The following is a 17,517-nucleotide window of genomic DNA, read 5'->3' as shown; positions in this document are numbered from 1 at the left end:
TTTGATGAAGCTGCTGCACTAAGAAAGGGGCTAAACCTATGAATAAAACAGCCACAGAGAGCTCCAGGGTCCCCATAGGCTCAGTCTGTTAAGCAGAGAGAGGCAGGGGAGAAAAGGGAGAAATAAAGGCTGATAGGGAGAATTCCATTATATACAGCAACTCAAAACACCTCTAAACCCAAGGAAATCTAGAAGTCTGTCCTACCAAGTACAAGAATCAGAAACAATGCTTTGCCCCAAGGTATCCCTTGAGCTAGTCAAAGCATTTAGATCTCTTGAGTAGGTAGCAAGGAAGAAGAAGGGAAGTTTCTTCCTAATCACATTCTGAAGCACTGGTTTATCTTGGGGCTCTGCCTCTATTCCACAGCCAGAAATAGCAGTAGAGGTGTTTTCCAGGTCAGAATCCAGCCCGGGGACACCCACTCCTCAATTCTGACTGTGACTTTTGCTCAAAGTCAGCTCAGTGTGGGAGGACTCTTGTGCCATTCTCAATTCACATCAGATTCAGTTCACCTGCACTAAAGGCAGCACAAGGGACCATAATGAAGTTAGACCAGGATATTAAGAATGCCCCATCTTTCAATCTCTCCCTGTAAAGCATACAAACAAGTCCCTTTTTTTTTATTTTTCCCTTTACTTTTAACATTTCTAGAAAGCTTAAGTTCTGCAGTGCTTCATACAGCATGCATCTGCAAATCTGAATGGAATTATTTGTCTGGACAATGTGAAATTCAGAAAATGGAGAACAAGACACTTGGCCACACCAAAGATCCAGCTGGCCCAGTAACGTGTCTCCAGCTGACCAGCAGCAAAGTCAAGGGAGGAGGACAAGAACAGCATAAGTTTGCAGTGACAACCCTTCAGACTGCACCTTCAGCCCCAGTGTTTCGTGGCTCAGAGACCTTGTGAACCAAAGGAAACACACCTGTGTATGGGGATACTTATCTTGTTGATGTTGTTTTCTTACTCCCATGTGCTTGCACATTTACTTTAGGGGCCTAAAGGAATTTTCATTTTATGCAACACCCTATGGCAAAGAGTTCCATTACTTTATTCTCTATTTTTCCGTGTGCCACTTACAATTTTATAGACATGTATCTTCTCCCTCATCTCCCTTTCCAGACTGAAGTCCTCTCCTTTTACACTTTACTCATTTTCAGTCATCCAGCCAAGTAACTGAAACAATACCACACAACTTAGTGAACTAAGCACACACCCCTGCTAAAAAATATTTCTTTAAAAACAGGGCTAGGGGAAAAAATGTTATTAATGTGTTTCTTAAGTGAAATATGGTTTAAGTAAAGCAGTGCTGAATAACTATAGGTTACAGGCATTTATTTCTTCTTTGAGCAAATTAGTCACAAAAAACTAAGCACCTTATTACAAAGAGTTGCCCGGTCATGGCAGTAAAATATAAAATACTAGGGAAAAAAGAAGGCACTTCATGATTGGGGGAAGGTTTGGTAACCTGTCATTTAAGCAGCCAGTTTCCTCTCAGAATGTTATTACAACATTTTGCACTTTAACAGTAACAATAATAGGCTTTCTCAGGGACATTTGTCCCACGAGACATTTGTCTCCTCTCATGTAAGACAAATTATGTCCTCAGGGGTATATTATTTTTATATCATCACTATGGGTTTTAATAACTCCATAGATCCCTGCAGAAATGTTGGTCCTCACCTTTATGAGTGCCATGACAAAGGTGGCAGTGATGAATCAGCCCTGACAGGGTGGCCCATACAGCACTGAGAGTAGAGGGTGAGTACCACCAACTCCTGCTGAAGCCAGTCAGACACTGTCACAGATGTCCTTGAGGACAGCATGAGGAGTGCCCTCAGAGATGACTGAGATGTTAAAAAAGAGCTGTACTACAGCTGGTTTTACTGAATGCTGTAGGGTACAAGCCTCCTTCTGATTCAAGCCATAAGCTAAACTCTGCCTGCTCCCTAATAGGAATTGTATGTCCAGAGATTAGGACAATGACAAACTTAGTGGCACATTTGGTAGGTTAAAACATCTCTAAACTAATTTTTTCCTATGACTCAGTCAAAATAACACCAAAAAAAAAGTCTACCCTCACGCTCACCTTGGAAAGCACTGGGACAAGTCAAGATCACAGAAAGTCTCTCTGTCATTTTATCCTTTGCTCCCTCACAGCTCTATCACTTCTAAAGGACAGTATGAGGATGTCTGTTACTTATTCTTCAGTAGCTGAAGTGATTAATTTAGTAATGAGAATAATGCACATTTTTATCTGATTAAGTCAAACCCACTTAACAGAATTATTTCCATTTATTGTAAATCTTCTGGTAGATAACACTTTCATCTCAGTTTGTGCTAATAAAGTACCTTCATCATTGCTCTCTAAGCAAGCAGAATCTGTAAGACTGTATAAGTTTGGTTGTGGTTTTTTTTTGTTTGGTTTGGTTTTTTTGTTGTTGTATGGGTTTTTTTTGGGGGGGTTGTTTTTTTGGGTTTTTTTTAAGAAAAGCACTGTGTAACCAAAAATCTCCATGCTATTATTGTCAGATTGAAGTGGAGACAGGTTGACCTGATATTTGGAATATATATATTACCAAACATAGTTAGCTATGAAGCATCTAATGCAAATATATATATACTGATTGTGGATAGTGTGAATAGTGAAATATATGGATATGTTCACCCTGAGCCAGTACAATAATGTATTGTACTGTCAGAGGCAGAAGCAGCAGAAAAACAAAGCCCTGATGACTAGTGATCTTGAAAATTTATCACAATTCTTTCTGTAGGGATAATGTCCTCTCAAAGTACATTCAAGCCAAATTTTCTCCTATGCAATTTAACTCTGTTTTCCCTTCATCTAACAGCATTGTGTAGTGAGAAACAGAACCTTCCCAATGCTTTCCTTTACAGGCTGTATAACAGTGCTGGACTGTATGCTACCCCTCAGCTATCCCCCAGGCTGCAGGATTTCAAGGAGGATTTTCAGCTGTTTTTTCAGTGAAGTTATTCCCACATATGGTTTATAAAGCACTGTGAAGTCCTAAGGGATGCAAGGTGCTATATAAATGCAAATTGTTGCTGTTGTTATGCATGAACCACAGCCAGGTTTTAAACTAGACTGACTATGAAAAATGTCATTTATTCTGACCTTTTCTGATGAGAACTACTGCGATTAGAAAACCTCTAAACTCTTCAGACATAAAGACAAACTCCAGTTCAAATTCTCTGGAAGGTAATAGCAATACTCAAAGTGAGCAAATGAGTTAAGGGAATAAAAAAAAATAGTCCCTGACTTAAGCAATACTGATAAGAAACCAGCCTTCAGGCCAAGGAATTTGGGCTCTTATTTTGACCCTGTACTAGACTGTAGGACAACTGGGAGGAAATCTGTTCACTGTTCTGTGCTTCTGTTCCTAACTCTCCTCCTCCCTCACCCACCATCTGTTTTGTCTATCCATATGGTACATGTCTATCTACATTGCAAATTATCTCTAAGCTCACTGTTTGTATAGTGCTTACCCAAAACCTCCTCCTCACAGTTTCCAAGTGAACAAAGCCGGCTAAGTAGCTGCAACCCTGTCAGGTGCCCAGGCAAACGTAAGTAATTGGATGGTACTAATGGGAAAAGGGCCATGACCCTCCAGTACACCAGCTTCTTCCTCCCAAGTTAGATGCTTTACAGCACTATTTTGAGAAACATCAGCTAGCTCAGAGTTAATTAGTGAGGGCAGAGCATTGCATTGATATAGTTAAAGTGCCTCAGGTGTAACCTAGATTGTGCAGAACCAGACTGGGAATCATGGCATGACTGCACTGGGCTTTGAAGAGTTATGCTCAAGTAGTCGCTAAGGAAAAAAAATTATATAGAGCAAAGAAACTGAGGGAGTTCAAGGTCTTCTTTCACTAGTGATCTTGAAAGGATCTTCCATCAGTCCTAAAAGTTGACAGCCTTTAACATGTCCTCTCCACTAGATACTTATTGCTCTCCTACTCTATTATCCAGACACACATGGAGTACCCTGTGGATCTGTCTCTCACTGGAGGAACTTGAAAATGGTTGTCAAGAGACACCAGAGTAATTGCATCATACCTGTTTGCCAACTATTGCCTGACCTCTCACTATGATAGATCTCATAACAGAAGTCACATCTTTAGCCAGGTGTGATACCTGTAAAAAGAGCAAAGTGCTGACAGTCACAGCGGGAAAGAAAAGGAACATAGATGTCTTTCATGGAGTTGTACTATTGAAAGTACATTTTCCTGTATTAATGCCCAAGACACTAACATATTTTTAGTTGATGTTTTGTTTTGAAATACGGTGATGACTGAGTAGTTAATGCCAGCAGTTAAGAAAATGGACTTCTGCCCTTTTTTTTTTTTTTTTAATACGGGAAGGTGCAAACCTTCTAAACTTTCTAAGGGCCAGCTTCAGCCCAATCTAATTTCACGGGGAGTTACACACACCATTGTAAAAGTCAGCAAGACTACAGAAAAGCAGATGTTGGTTCATTTTGGTCCAGAGTAAGAACAGAGTCCCTGTTCAACCTAACAGCCTATCTCACTGCATTGATTCAGCCTTTTCTGGACAATTCCCCCACAAGAAATTATGAAGTGTGAAATTAATCTTGGAAAGTCTCTAGAAATTTGTCACTACAAACTGGGCATAAATCCCTCTCATTCACAGATCTACTCTTGATATTGGCACAAACTGCCTCTCAGTGTCCCAGACTTGCACAAAAATAGCAAGGAGACCAAACATATCGTAATCTTGTGAAACACCCAGTTTATAGTTAAGCTAAGGGTTTGTTTTGGGGAATTTTGCTTGTTTCCCCCTTCCCACCCTCTCCCAAAAAAAAAATTCACCTCTTTGGGCAGTCTCTAAGCCCTACCTCACATAGAGTGGTGATTACTCTCTGACTAAATGCAAGAATTATCTACAATCATGGAACACTGTATGGTAAAATTATGAGAATATATATATGAGAATATATATGAGAACATGCACATTATTTTAATCAGAAACCATCTCTTTTTGGAAAGTAACACAGAAAAGATACATATTCTGGTCTCCAACCCTACAAATAGCCAAATACTCAGTTTGAAAAGGAAAGCAGTTGGGGCCCAGAAGCTATCTGGAAAAACCACATTCACCTTTATATGATTAAAAATTAAATTAAAACCTCATGTAATTAAAAGAAAAAAAGGTATAAATCAGATAAGTTAGAGATAAAGATAAGAAAAATGGAGAATTTTGAGGAGACTTGCATTTCAGACTGTCAGCCCATCTATAGGCCCTTAATATTCAAAGTGAAGAATTATTCTTGACTTCCTGCATGTGACATTAAAGGTGTATTAATCACAGCCTATTGCCATCCTGATTCTGAAGATATAAGTGCCATTTATACTGCCTTAAGTGGGATATGCAGAAGCTATTGTCAGAAGCAAACCACTGAATACGTCCTGTTTCCCCTTTCTACTTCCATAAGAGTACTCTTTTTCTTTAGGTTTATATTAGAAAAAAATGTGTTCATCTAGTCGAGGTCACAACTGCTTTTTGTATTATTCCACAGAATATTCATTCTTTTCTTTCTTTACTGGCATGATACAGAAGACACTCTTGTTCAATGTATAAATAAATAACCAGTGCTTCCATGTGCTGACTGTAGCATACACGAAAGCTAGAGTTAAGAAAAACTTTCCTGATGGTTATTTATTTAAATCACAGTTTTGGTTTGAGAATCTCCAGTTCTGAATTCTAAAGCCTAAGAAAAAGGAGACTATTTCTATACTTCCTTGTTGCTTCAAGCTTTAATAAGCCAAATATTGCTATTTTTTTAATTAATTTGGTGGTTCAGGATCAAATATAACTCTATTGTATTGTTAGAGAGAATCCTGAAAGCCAAAGGAAGGAATTACCTCTCCAGTGCCAAGAGCCAATAGCACATATATGACCAGCTACCAAAACTCAGCTGGTGCATGGATACTGGGTAAGAACGACTCGTATGCCTGTGCCCTCAAGCTCCTGTATTCACTCTCCTGTATTTTCCTCACATTTCACACCTAATTGCATAATTATTTTCACATCTATAGAACATCCTCCCTCTATTATATACATCAAGCTTAACATGTGTGCCTTAAGCCAACGCCTGTCCTTTCAGCAGACAGATCCAGAAATAATACTGCATGATAATGGTTACTGTAGTACATTCGTGACCCAAACAGAATGAGGGGCACACAATGCTAGATCGTCTCCAAACAGCAGAAGATAGCCTCAGGTTTGAACTATATTAAGGGAAGACCAAACACCATGGCTGTAGGCTTCTGAACACAGAGAAGTAAAAAGGATTTGCTGAAAAATTAAGGACTAAATCAGGCCTACAGAACCCTATTCCTAATGCTTAAGGATGACCTATTTTCCATAGTGAAAAGACTCATGACAAATAGGATTTGTACTTCTGTTATGTATAGGGTACAGCATGTGCTGTTAGCCCTGCAATGATATGCTGCTTCACAACTCAGAAGGTGGGCAGGTTGAAAATATGTCATTTCTTCCTTTATAAGGAGCATGGTGACATCCTATGAAAATATCCTTCAGTCCATGCTATAAAGGTCATGTGAACATATGCTGCAAAAACACATTATTTAACTTCTGAATTGACTGAGAAATGTGTTGGAATTTTTCTTCAACTGAGTATCTTTCTCTTTTTCACTCATGGTTAGTGAACAGTTTTTGGGAGTTGATGAATCTGATTGCATGAGCACTATTTAATTTCTTGAACTGTTGTAGCTAAAAAACAGCTGTTTGTAAAGCCTCTTTTATGACATGATGTAGATTACTTACATTTTACTTTCCCTAAATTACCTTTTCATTGCCATCCCCTTTACCATCCCACAATCTCTTCTAATAAAGTCCCTTTACAGAGAATGAAGATCTTGCAGCCCAGAACACTGGGCCTTTTTGCTTCTGCTTTGAGCAGATTTGTCATCTCTTTAAAATTACTAGCAACAGTACCCATTCATGTGTTAAGAGAAAAATAATAGGTTTTTTCCTCCCTAGATATCATATTTTACAAGTTACTCCATACATCAGTTTGTGCAAATACTGTTAATGTCCTTAAAAGATTTATGTGTTTGTGGCAAGAAGTGTAAAATTTATGTATTTCTGTATTTTATTATTCTTGGTGCATAATCCTAGCTGAAACATGCTGGTTGTTACCATGGTCTTTAACACTGTATATAACTGATACACGCCAGCATGGTAAAAATTGATCACAGATATTCAACTGCATGACCTCAGGACTTGCCTTATATGTATTATTTAGGGTAAGGAACACATGGAGCCACAGCTAGGTTTTCTGAAGCACCACAATACATTATGTTGTTTGACCTATAAAAGAATCCTTGCACAGAGGAAGTGGGGAAGAGCAAAAAGAGATAAGTAAATGTTTGCTGAAAATTATAATATTCATGTTGTATGGAACACAAGAAAGAAAGGAGCTGCAATGGCAAATCAAGCTTCAACATCTAGTATATGAAATGGGTCAGGATGTTGATGCCAGTCAATAGCTCCAGCCCAAATGAAGGAGGTTGCAGTGTTTGTATTTACAATATCTTCTCCTTCCCCCAAGAATTTTGGTTGCATTTTTTGAGCCAGAAGTCAAAAGTCCTTTTATAGTGCCAGGTTTGTATTTCATAGCTGGAAGAGTTCTGCCTCCTAACCAAGACCACTGTTGGCTACGTCATCCCCTAATTTGTACTTGCCCATTTTATCTTTAAGCATGATGAGCCAGCCTATGCTGTACTAGCAATAAGCTTTGGGATGGCACCATATTTCATGCAATGTCTTATTTTACTGATTTTGACAAACTTGGCTTCCTCTTCTTTTTTGAGATGAGTCCTTAGCAGGCAGAAGAAATAACCAGAGGGAGAGTCAAGATCTGTAAGTATTCCCTGTCATCATTTGATACCTGCTGCAGAATTAACCAAAATACTTTACATGCAATATAACTGCCTTATTGTCACAGACCACCTTCCCTCCCACTAAATTTTACATCCAAATCTATGTAGCTAGATAATGGCACAAAAATATTACTATCTAGAAAGCATCCAGAAATTAATTTAATTGCATTTTTGTTCATAAACACCATAATGAAGCGGGTGGCTTTGTTTTAAACCACTGTTTTTATTTGCACTCAGCTAACAAACAAAATATATCTTTTGAAATTTCAGGGTCTAGTCTTCATTTTATGTAGTATTAAAGTTATTCATAAATGAAAATGAAGAAAACTGTTTTCATGTAAAGAGGAGTGCAAGTGTATGTGGTCTAACACACAGTAACCATTTCTTCTGCTTATTTGGAACTCAACAAGTCTGTCCACAAATCTATCAAAACCAGAGTTTATGGAGGAAGTTGTGTGTTTGGGCTAGATCTCTCACACCAAATTAGGGCAGAACTGCAGGATGCACTGCACAGCAAAAGCAGTCATGGAGAGCTCTTCTACAGAGTATCTAAACGAAAAGTTCCTTGCAGACATGCACCTGTGCCGTAGTCTAGCTTCCCCAAAGTCAACAGTAAAACGCCCTAAGAGTTTTTTAGCCAATAAATATTTTCCAGATAATAAAATTCTCACTTGTGAATCACTTCAAATCTTTTCTTTTACTTGTATTTTATTACTATGACTTTAACTTATTTTTATATTATCTGCTTGTTATACACCCTTAAGTCTAGGATACAATTTTTCTCCTACAGGGCTAAAAGTGCACCTGACAAGACTGAGATCTGATATTGTAAACTATGACTACAACACCAGGTAAGATCAAGTGCTGTCACTTGCTAAGCATGCTTATCTCCTTACAGAGATGAAACTGGTCCAAGGGCTTATAAAGAGAATCACTGTGTAAGGCACAGAAGCTCCGTTATGCACCTTATCCAAGTGTTGGAGGCTTTCCTGATGGGAACGGGAGGGATGGGAGAGAAAAGTGGGAAAATAAGGCAGCTGCACAGTCCTGTTGCTTTCCTATGACTCTTCACATAGGAATGACCTGGAGAAAATCTACAGAGCAGCATTAGGAATTCAGGAATTGTTACCTTCAAAGCAGCAAAGTGGGATTTCAGGTGTACACAGAGCAAGAAATGTTAGTGAAAGTCCCGTTACGTGCCTCTTGAGGAAGACTGCTCTTGATCATCACTGAGAGAGCTTGTCAGTATAAATTTATAAAAACCTTTGTAACTATTTAGAAGTTAATATTCTCAGGTCACCTTTAGTGGGGAAAAAGAACCGAACAAAACCCAGGCTGCCTAGCTTGGTTTTAAGCCATGGTTTCTTTTGCTACATTTAAACAGAAAAGGTCCAAATTTTGTCCACATTTGACAAGCATCTTACGTGACATTTTATATCACTCATGTCAGTCACACTGTATTTTCTAATGCAAAGTGACATGGGCAGCACTAAGTCAGAGTCACCTGTCACACTGTTGTGTCTGCAAGAAGAATTTCTATGAGCTAGAATTTGCTTAAATTCAGAGGTGGAGTAAGGGTGCCTTACAATGAACTTTTTTTTCCAGAAAGCAGATGATATAGTTGAGCACATCTTTCTGATCCCCTGCAGTTTTATTCCCTGGCATAGGAAATTAATTATTCCCATAAACAGCAAAGGGGATACTGACTCTTCACTCTATTTAATAGTCTTGGTTTTAGTGAGCATTGTAATCATTAATAATCTACCCTATTAAGATTAAACTAAACTATGCCAGATGTTAAAACAAAATGTTAAAAAGCCAGCAGCTGAAATGGGACTGGAGCAGTATAAATTATTCTTCTAGTACCTCAGAGAGGTAGTCTCAGAGAGGATGTAAGTACTTTCTCCCGAAGGAAGGAAAGTGACAGAGCAAAAAGCAACAGGCAGAACCTGGGACATTACATAAAATTTATATTCTGTGAGAACAGTTAAACACTGGAAGAGGTTTCCAGAGAAGTGGTGGAATCTCCTTTGCTGGAGATATTAAAGACTTGGCTTGACAGGGTTATGTTTAACCTAGTACATTGCCCTGCTTTCAGCTGGAGTTTGTACCAGATGACCTCCAGAGGGCCTTTCCAACCTAAAGGTTTTCCATCATTCCAAGATTCTAAATAATTATTTGTGGCGAAAAACATTGTTTTAGAACAAAAACAATAAACAACAAAAAAATATATCACTGTATGTTACTATCTTCGTGTGTTTCTTTTTCAAATATAGCATAGCAATGTATACTAGCATGTCTCAGACACTTTTAAAAATAAAGATGAAGCCTGAAAGTCACACCTCTGTTGTCAGCTGAGGCAAAAACTATCATTCAGTAATGGTCTGTGTGGCACCTTGCACATTGCTGTTCAAATGTCTGTAGCTACAGGCACCGTAACTAAACATTTTGTAAATCCTCTAAAGCACTTAATGCACTTGGCAAGAGCACAACTATTTGTGCACAAATACCTTGCACATTAGCCCTTAACCTTATCTACAAACCAAACCCAGTAATGAACCATAACCCAAAGGACTACTTAAAAACATAGCAGAGAAAACAGAAAGAGATCGTGTCTGTTTAATTAATCCAACCTTTACTGATGCTTTCTGATCTGCTTACTGACACTTAACTAAAAGCCAAAACACTTGGTGTTTAGTTGTAGAATCACATAATGAGAAGCTTAAAAATATTTCCTTGAAACAAAAATTAATTAATATAAACCAGGGATATCCAATGAGATTGTGGCAATAAAACTGCTTAAGACCAGTTCAAGATCTGCATATATTTGTATTGACTAAATTTACATCAAATATTCTGCTCTGGTTGTAACTTTGTTTCTGATGGAAACCTGTGGGGGTTCCGTCCGTGGGCGCCCCACCACCCCAGAGTTCGGGGAAGGGAGAGACTGCAGGAGAGGGCGGGGCCCCGAGGGAGCGCAGGTGCTGTCAGCAGGTCGGCGAAGCAAAACAGGAGATGCAGTCCAGATTGTCGGTGCTCCAAGGAGGGTTTATTAGGGTAAGGGGTGAGGGCAGTTGGAGGAGTCTCGGGGCATCGACAAAATGGCCCCGAGCCCTTCTGCACAACAATATTTATAGGGGGAGGGGAAAGGGAAGGAGGAGATTTGGGGAGCAAATGGGGAAAGGGGGATTTTTGAGCGACAAATTATATAACCAAACAAATAACAATACCATTGTGGTGGTTTTGATTGGCCCAAAACATCAGTGAAGTGTTTTTAACATCTAGGAGAAATTTGGACCCCTCAGAAGCTGCTCTAGTAGGCCTAGGGAGGTGTCTGAGGGGTGGGGTGTGGCACAAAGATGGCTCCTGTGTGTCCTGAGTGCAAGTTCTGGAAGTTTTTACATCAAGTCCAGCAGAGCCAATCTCTGATGGCTCTGAAGGTGATGGACATGCTGCTGGCCAAGTTTGGGCCAATTGGAGGTGCTAGTTACGCCTCTGTGAAAACATGTTTAAGAAAAATTCAAAACAAAGCAGGCGCGCACTTCTTTCACTTCTTTGTAGTTGGAGGAGGAGGAGGTGCAGGTGAAAATATGTGAGGGAGAACAGCATGGAGATTGCCAAGGTCAGTGAAGAAGGGGGGAGAAAGAGGTGCTCCAGTGCTTCCGGCACCAGAGCTGAAACTTTCTGCTAGCTGTGGTGGAAGCTATGGGGGGAGCAAGAAGTTTCTCCTGCAGCCCATGGAGTCCATAAGGATGCAGAAATTCACCTATAGCCCACACCAGAGGAGCAGGTGGATGCCTGGAAAAGACTGTGAACCAGTGGGAGTCTCATCTAAGAGTTAAAACTGCAAAAGGCCTTGACTGGGAGAGAAAGGCCTTTTCCTTGCTCCTGGCATGGAAGCAGCCTGGCCTCGGCTCGGGAGAGTCTGCACAGCACCTTATGGACAAAAGAACTCATGTTGCAGCAGAATTCGGGCGGGATGTTGCTCATGAGATTGGACCCACGCCAAAGAAGTTCCTAGAGGACTGTCTCTCGTGGGAAGGACCCCTGGCTAAGTAGAGAACCTCTATTCCTGATTGGACTGACCAGAGGACCCCTCAACCTACCCCTGTATGTGTTGCTGGTTTGGAGGGGGGTGGGGTGAGTGCAGAGACTGCTTCTTAAGAGGGTGGGGGTGAGAGCAGAAAACTGTCTGGAGAGAGGGAGAGAAACAAGTAGAGATAAAGAGTATTTGTAGTAAAAGAATTGTGGTGATGAGTAAATTTGAGAATCTGCTCTGTGGACTGAAAAGAGACCCCACACCCTGCCCCCCCCCACCCAGCTTGTTGACTGTAAAGGAGGAAAGGGGGTGAATACTGTAGGTTCATAAGAGGGAGGGGGGAGTGAGCCAAAACTGTATGAAAAGTTTATTTTTGCCTGCATTTATCCTCCAACTCTGTTAGGTAATTAAACACTTTTTGCAACTTTAAGCTTGAAGCCTGTTTGCCCTTTTTCGTGCGTCCTCCTGGCAGGGTCCTGTCTCAAACCCATGACAACCATAAAAAGAAAACCAACCAAATAACTGCTTAAACATGAACAAAGAAGAACATTCTAGAATCTAAACCATATAGGGAACCAGAGGAGGGGGAGAGGAGTGGCTGTCACCTTGTCAAGCCTGGGTGCCTTCCAACTGGCCTGGAGAGCAGGGAGTCCTGGGAATGTACCAAGCCCAGGAACCATCCCCATCCCTCTCCCAGGGGGTTGGGGCACCCAGGTGAGCCATAGCCACCGCTACAGAAACCTGGCTTTTTTCTAGCTCCTAACCTCTAAGAAAGACCACAAGCAGACTGCAGATATATACCTGTGTTCCCTCTGGGTCAAAGTCCTACCTGGCTGTTTAGAAGTTCAAGCACTTTTCTTAAGGAAACACCGGATCAGATAACCATATCGATTTGGTTTCAGGTTTTAGGAAAACTCTTCAGTTTTGCTAAAACAGAAGGCAAAATTTGGAAAAGCCAAGGGCATTCCTTGCCAGAATGGTACACATGTCTGCACCAGACCCACAAGACAGAAAAATCTCAGGTACGAGGAAGGAATTTTCTTGGACGAATCAGTAGTTTCTAAAAGGCAAAATCAGTTGACTTCAACAACCTTGATTCAAACAATTTCTTATAAGATGTTTCATTTTAAAGATATTGAAGAAGTTACAATTATGAGATCCAAGCCTGCTAATGAAATCTAATGGGTTTTCCACAGGTTCTCCAGTATATTTTTTCATCATTCTTCTCAAACACTTATTTTTCTCTCAAGAAAAAAATAATATACCCCTTTTGCTTGTTATAGTTTTTCAGGTAGGAAGTATGCATCTTTTGTTTAATATTCTTTTAGGCTCCTATCGCTCACTCTTACCCATCTCTAATCAATGCAGCCTCATTGCTGAATGATTTTATCTCTTTTTTTTTGCCATATATTTTTTTGGTTATGTTAATGTTCTAAAGACAGCTCTCTGAAAAAAATAAGGTTTCTGTAAGCAAACTTTACTACACCAGTTAGAGTTTGGGGAGAATTGGTGTGGATTTTTGGGGGGTGAGGTGGTTCAGCCGTAACTCCCAAGAAATAAATAAGAACCCGAGTAATTATGTTGGATTATCCCTTGGCTATTTCCCTGACCATAAGTCCTTCTTTGAACAACTGATGTACAAAATTTACAGGCTGAATAACCATGCTGTTGAATTAATTAACATGTTAAATTTATTAAACATATTGTTACAAATGTGTATAAACAGAGCAATTTGAGTGTTCAAGGAGGATTTAAAGGGAAGGAGATTGCAATAAGTTCCTGAAGTTACAGGAGAAAAAACAGAGCTATTTCAATATCAGGGTCACATTATCCTTTCTATAAGATGAACAGACACATAGTATTCATAATTTAAAGAGCAGATGAGATTTAAGGACACCACAGTAAATGTCTTCAAGAGTCTTGCAAAGATCTTTTTATGACCACAGGATCAAGTGCACCTCAGCAAATTTCCAAATGACACCAAGTTGAGTGGTGCAGTTGGAACACCTGAAGGACAGGAAGCCATCCAGAGGGACCTGGACAAGATCAAGAAGTGGACCCATGGGAATCTCATGCAGTTTAACAAGACCAAGTGCAAAGTGCTGCACTCAGGTCAGAACAACTCATGGTACCGACACAAGCTGGGGCTGAACAAACCCAGAGCAGCCCTGGAGAGAAGGACTTGGGGGTGCTGGTGGGTGAGAGGCTGGACGTGACCCAGCACTTGCAACCCAGAAAGCCATACTTGTCCTGGGCTCTATCCAAAGCAGTGTTGGCAGCAGGATGAGGGAGAGGATTTTGTCCGTCTGCTCCTCTCTGGTGAGACCCCACCTGGAGCACTGCATCCAGCTCTGGGGTCCCCAGCACAGGAAGGACAGGGACCTGTCAGAACGAGCTCAGAGGAGGGCAGCCAAAAATTATTAGAGGGCTGGAGCACCTCTCCTATGAGGGAATTCTGAGAGAATCAGGACTGTTCAGCCTGGAAAAGGTAAGATAAGACAACAGGATGGCCTGATTGCAGCCTTCCAGTACCTGAAAGGAATCCCACAAGACAGATGGAGAGGAACTTTTTACAAGAACATGTAGTGACAGAACAAGGGTTGATGGCTTCAAACTGAAAGAGAGCAAGTTTAGATCTGATATTAGGAAGACATTATTTACTGGAAGGGTGGTGAGGTACTGGAATAAGTTGCTCAGAGAAGTTGTGGATGCCTGATGCCTGGAACTGTTTAAGGACAGGCTGGATGGGGCTTTGAGCAACGTGTTCTAGTGGAAGGCGTCCCTGCCTATGGCAGGAGCGCTGGAACTAAATGATCCTTAAGGTGCCTCAAACATATAAAAACCCAGGAAAACTGTAAACCAGACTCCTGTGGTAATATCACAGATTTCTCACAAGAGAAATACCAAGTACCATGGCTTGCTTTAAACTTGCACAATACAAACACATGGTGGGTCCTTCCACAGAGGTTACTGTATGTGGCTGGTTAGTGTAACGACCTTTAAATTTTACTCAGATAAAGATAAACTAGAACAGTGTCTGGGCTCTCCAAACCTTTAAAGCTTCCACTGGAATTATGGTCATATGCCACTCAACAAAAGCATTTGCATTAATCGGTCCTAGGCTCCACTTTTCATCAATGGATATCATAGGATTTCTATGATTCAATGGAAACAGACAAGCTCCTACAAGGAGAGAAATTCACAACACCCAAAATAAACTCACAATTTGAATTGCAAATATTCTACAATGCTGGGATCACCCTTTTTTCCAGATGCAGAGAGCATAAAGGAAAAGCAGTGAGATACCTGTCCTGGATGTCATTCTCCAGCAATGGCATTGGCTTCCCATCCCAGTCCCGAGTCATGCCTTACCAGTCTAGCAGATCCAGACTTGCTTCCATTTATCATAGGGTCATTTAGACCTCTGCTGCATGCCCTTAGCTTCTTATCACTGTCAGAAAGACGTACAGAATTTTTTACAGCCCTGAAAGATATAAGAATGTCATTAAAATGAACATAACATTACTAGAATAGCAGAAGGGGAAAATGAGCTCTTACTGTTTAATCAGCCCACATAACAGTTTGGATTTGTTTTATTATTCTAATTTTACCACTCTAATTTTACGAACATTTACCCTAACCCCCAGCTTGTTCAGATTCCTCCTCAAGTCCCAATTCATGACTGTTTGCTTAATACTTGAGGGATTAAGCCAGTGAAACTCAAACAATTTACCACAGGTCTTTAAAAGCTTTCTTTCCAGTTTTACTAGTGGCTTACTCACTTTATAGATCAGCCTGCTTCTAAAGCTTGCCTCTGCTCCTGACACATTACTGCAGTGGGCAAGTGGATTTATTCAAAAGAGATCTTATGGAATTCAAGTCTCTGGCTGCAGTGTTTGCAGGCTCAAGCGTGAAGGTGTGCTACAATTTCAGAGTTGCAGGTACTGACAGGTTGTGAAAGATCCTCTGTCACAGAGGGCAAGAGTGGAACATTGGCTTGAAACATGTGAGAATGAAATTGTAAATCGAGGCTATGCAAACTGAAGAGAAATAAGTTTAGGCATCCTTCTTTAAAGTACCCCTGATCAGCTGGAGAGTTTGAGCTGGAACAAAAGGGTGATGGAACAAAAGGGGGATGGAACAAAAGGGTGATGGGACAAATGGGTAACGGAACTAAAGGGTGATGGAGCTGAGTGTAGAAGGCTGCAACACACAGCACATGCCACTTGGGACAAACTGTCTGCAAGTATATTGATACCCATGAAATGGAAGCATAAAATAATACTGAGAAGATAGTGTGTCTTTGTGCATACTATACTTTGTCAGAGGTAGCAACATGAGATAGAAATTAGCTGAGAACCAGAAATTCTGCATGACCCCATATGACTCCCTTACCACAGCTTGGCTATCTGAAGGTAAATGGAAGTCAATCAGGTTAACTCCTACCCTTCATTCTCCTAAACTGTCAGTCATGTAAACAGACAGAATGCAAATGTGTTGAACTGATGTGAACTGAAATGAAAAAAAGCCAATTATGACACCAGAACAAAACCTCAGACTTGCATTAATTCGATTTTTTCATTTTCCTGCATTTAAAATTTATGTTTTGCTTCATGTTATGGGAAATGTAATAAAAGCAGTTAACAACCTGATGTTAAGCTTCATTTGTGAACTGTTTGAGAAAAATCAGAATCTGCCCAGACCATTAGTGAAGTGAAAATTGTACAGGCAGAATTCCAGCACTTTTGAATAATTGAATCTAGATTTGTTCATTAGAGTAACCTTCAGGGAACTTTAATGCAGATCCATGACATCAGCAGCTTTAATGGGAACAAAAATATGAATTTGTCCAGAAGAGCACCATAAGGCTGATCAGGGGGCTGGCGCAACTCTCCTATGAAGACAGATGGAGAGAATTGGGATTGTTCAGCCTGGAGAAGAGAAGGCTCCAGGGAGACGTCAGAGCACCTTCCAGTACCTAAAGAGGGCTTACAAGAGAACTGAAGAGGGATCTTTCACAAGGACATGCAGGGACAGGACAAGAGATGATGGCTTCAAACTGAAAGGCTGAGGTTTAGATTAGCTATTAGGAAGAAGTTCTTTACCATGAGGGTGGTGAGGCACTGGAATAAGTTGCTCAGAGAAGTTGTGGATGCCTCTTGCCTGGAAGTGTTTAAAGTCAGGCTGGATGGGACTTTGAGCAACATGTTGTAGTGGAAGGTGTCCCTGCCTATGGCGGAAGGATTGGAAACAGATGATCTTTAAGGTACCTCCAACCCGAACCACTCTATGATTCTATGGTGACAGATATTCTCAAAATTTTTCAATGCTAAATTTCATTTTGCCTACATACAAGTATACACTCTTTATATCTCCTCACACAGAAAATTATTAACTTCATCTCATGCTACATGTAAGTAGGAGAAAGTGACAAATATAAATATATACGCATATATATATAAATGTTTTTGCAGGGGTGAGGGCAGCACCTGGGATGTAAGAATCCTCTGCCATCTCCCTTCACGGGGTTC

The 17,517-nt window shown here is 40.4% G+C and overlaps 1 long non-coding RNA gene across 2 annotated transcripts; it reads right to left on the bottom strand.

The window, feature by feature from the left end:
• Nucleotides 1–1,065: 1,065 nt before the first annotated feature.
• LOC146441158 (uncharacterized) lies at nucleotides 1,066–16,113 on the bottom strand. 2 transcript variants are annotated; one of them, XR_014850407.1, is made up of 5 exons: nucleotides 15,769–16,113; nucleotides 15,359–15,470; nucleotides 4,079–4,156; nucleotides 3,137–3,213; nucleotides 1,070–1,176 (listed from the first exon to the last, which is right to left on the bottom strand). It is a non-coding gene; the product is annotated as an uncharacterized LOC146441158 (long non-coding RNA). The 2 variants fall into 2 exon arrangements; XR_014850408.1 differs by lacking the exon at nucleotides 3,137–3,213 and having other exon boundaries at nucleotides 1,066–1,176.
• Between the last annotated feature and the right edge of the window lie 1,404 nt (nucleotides 16,114–17,517).

This window comes from Lichenostomus cassidix, chromosome 2 (genome assembly GCF_008360975.1).
Source record: "Lichenostomus cassidix isolate B80296 chromosome 2, HeHo_3.0, whole genome shotgun sequence".
NCBI classification, from domain to species: Eukaryota; Metazoa; Chordata; class Aves; order Passeriformes; family Meliphagidae; genus Lichenostomus; species Lichenostomus cassidix.
This window is presented reverse-complemented; position numbering and strand designations above follow the sequence as displayed.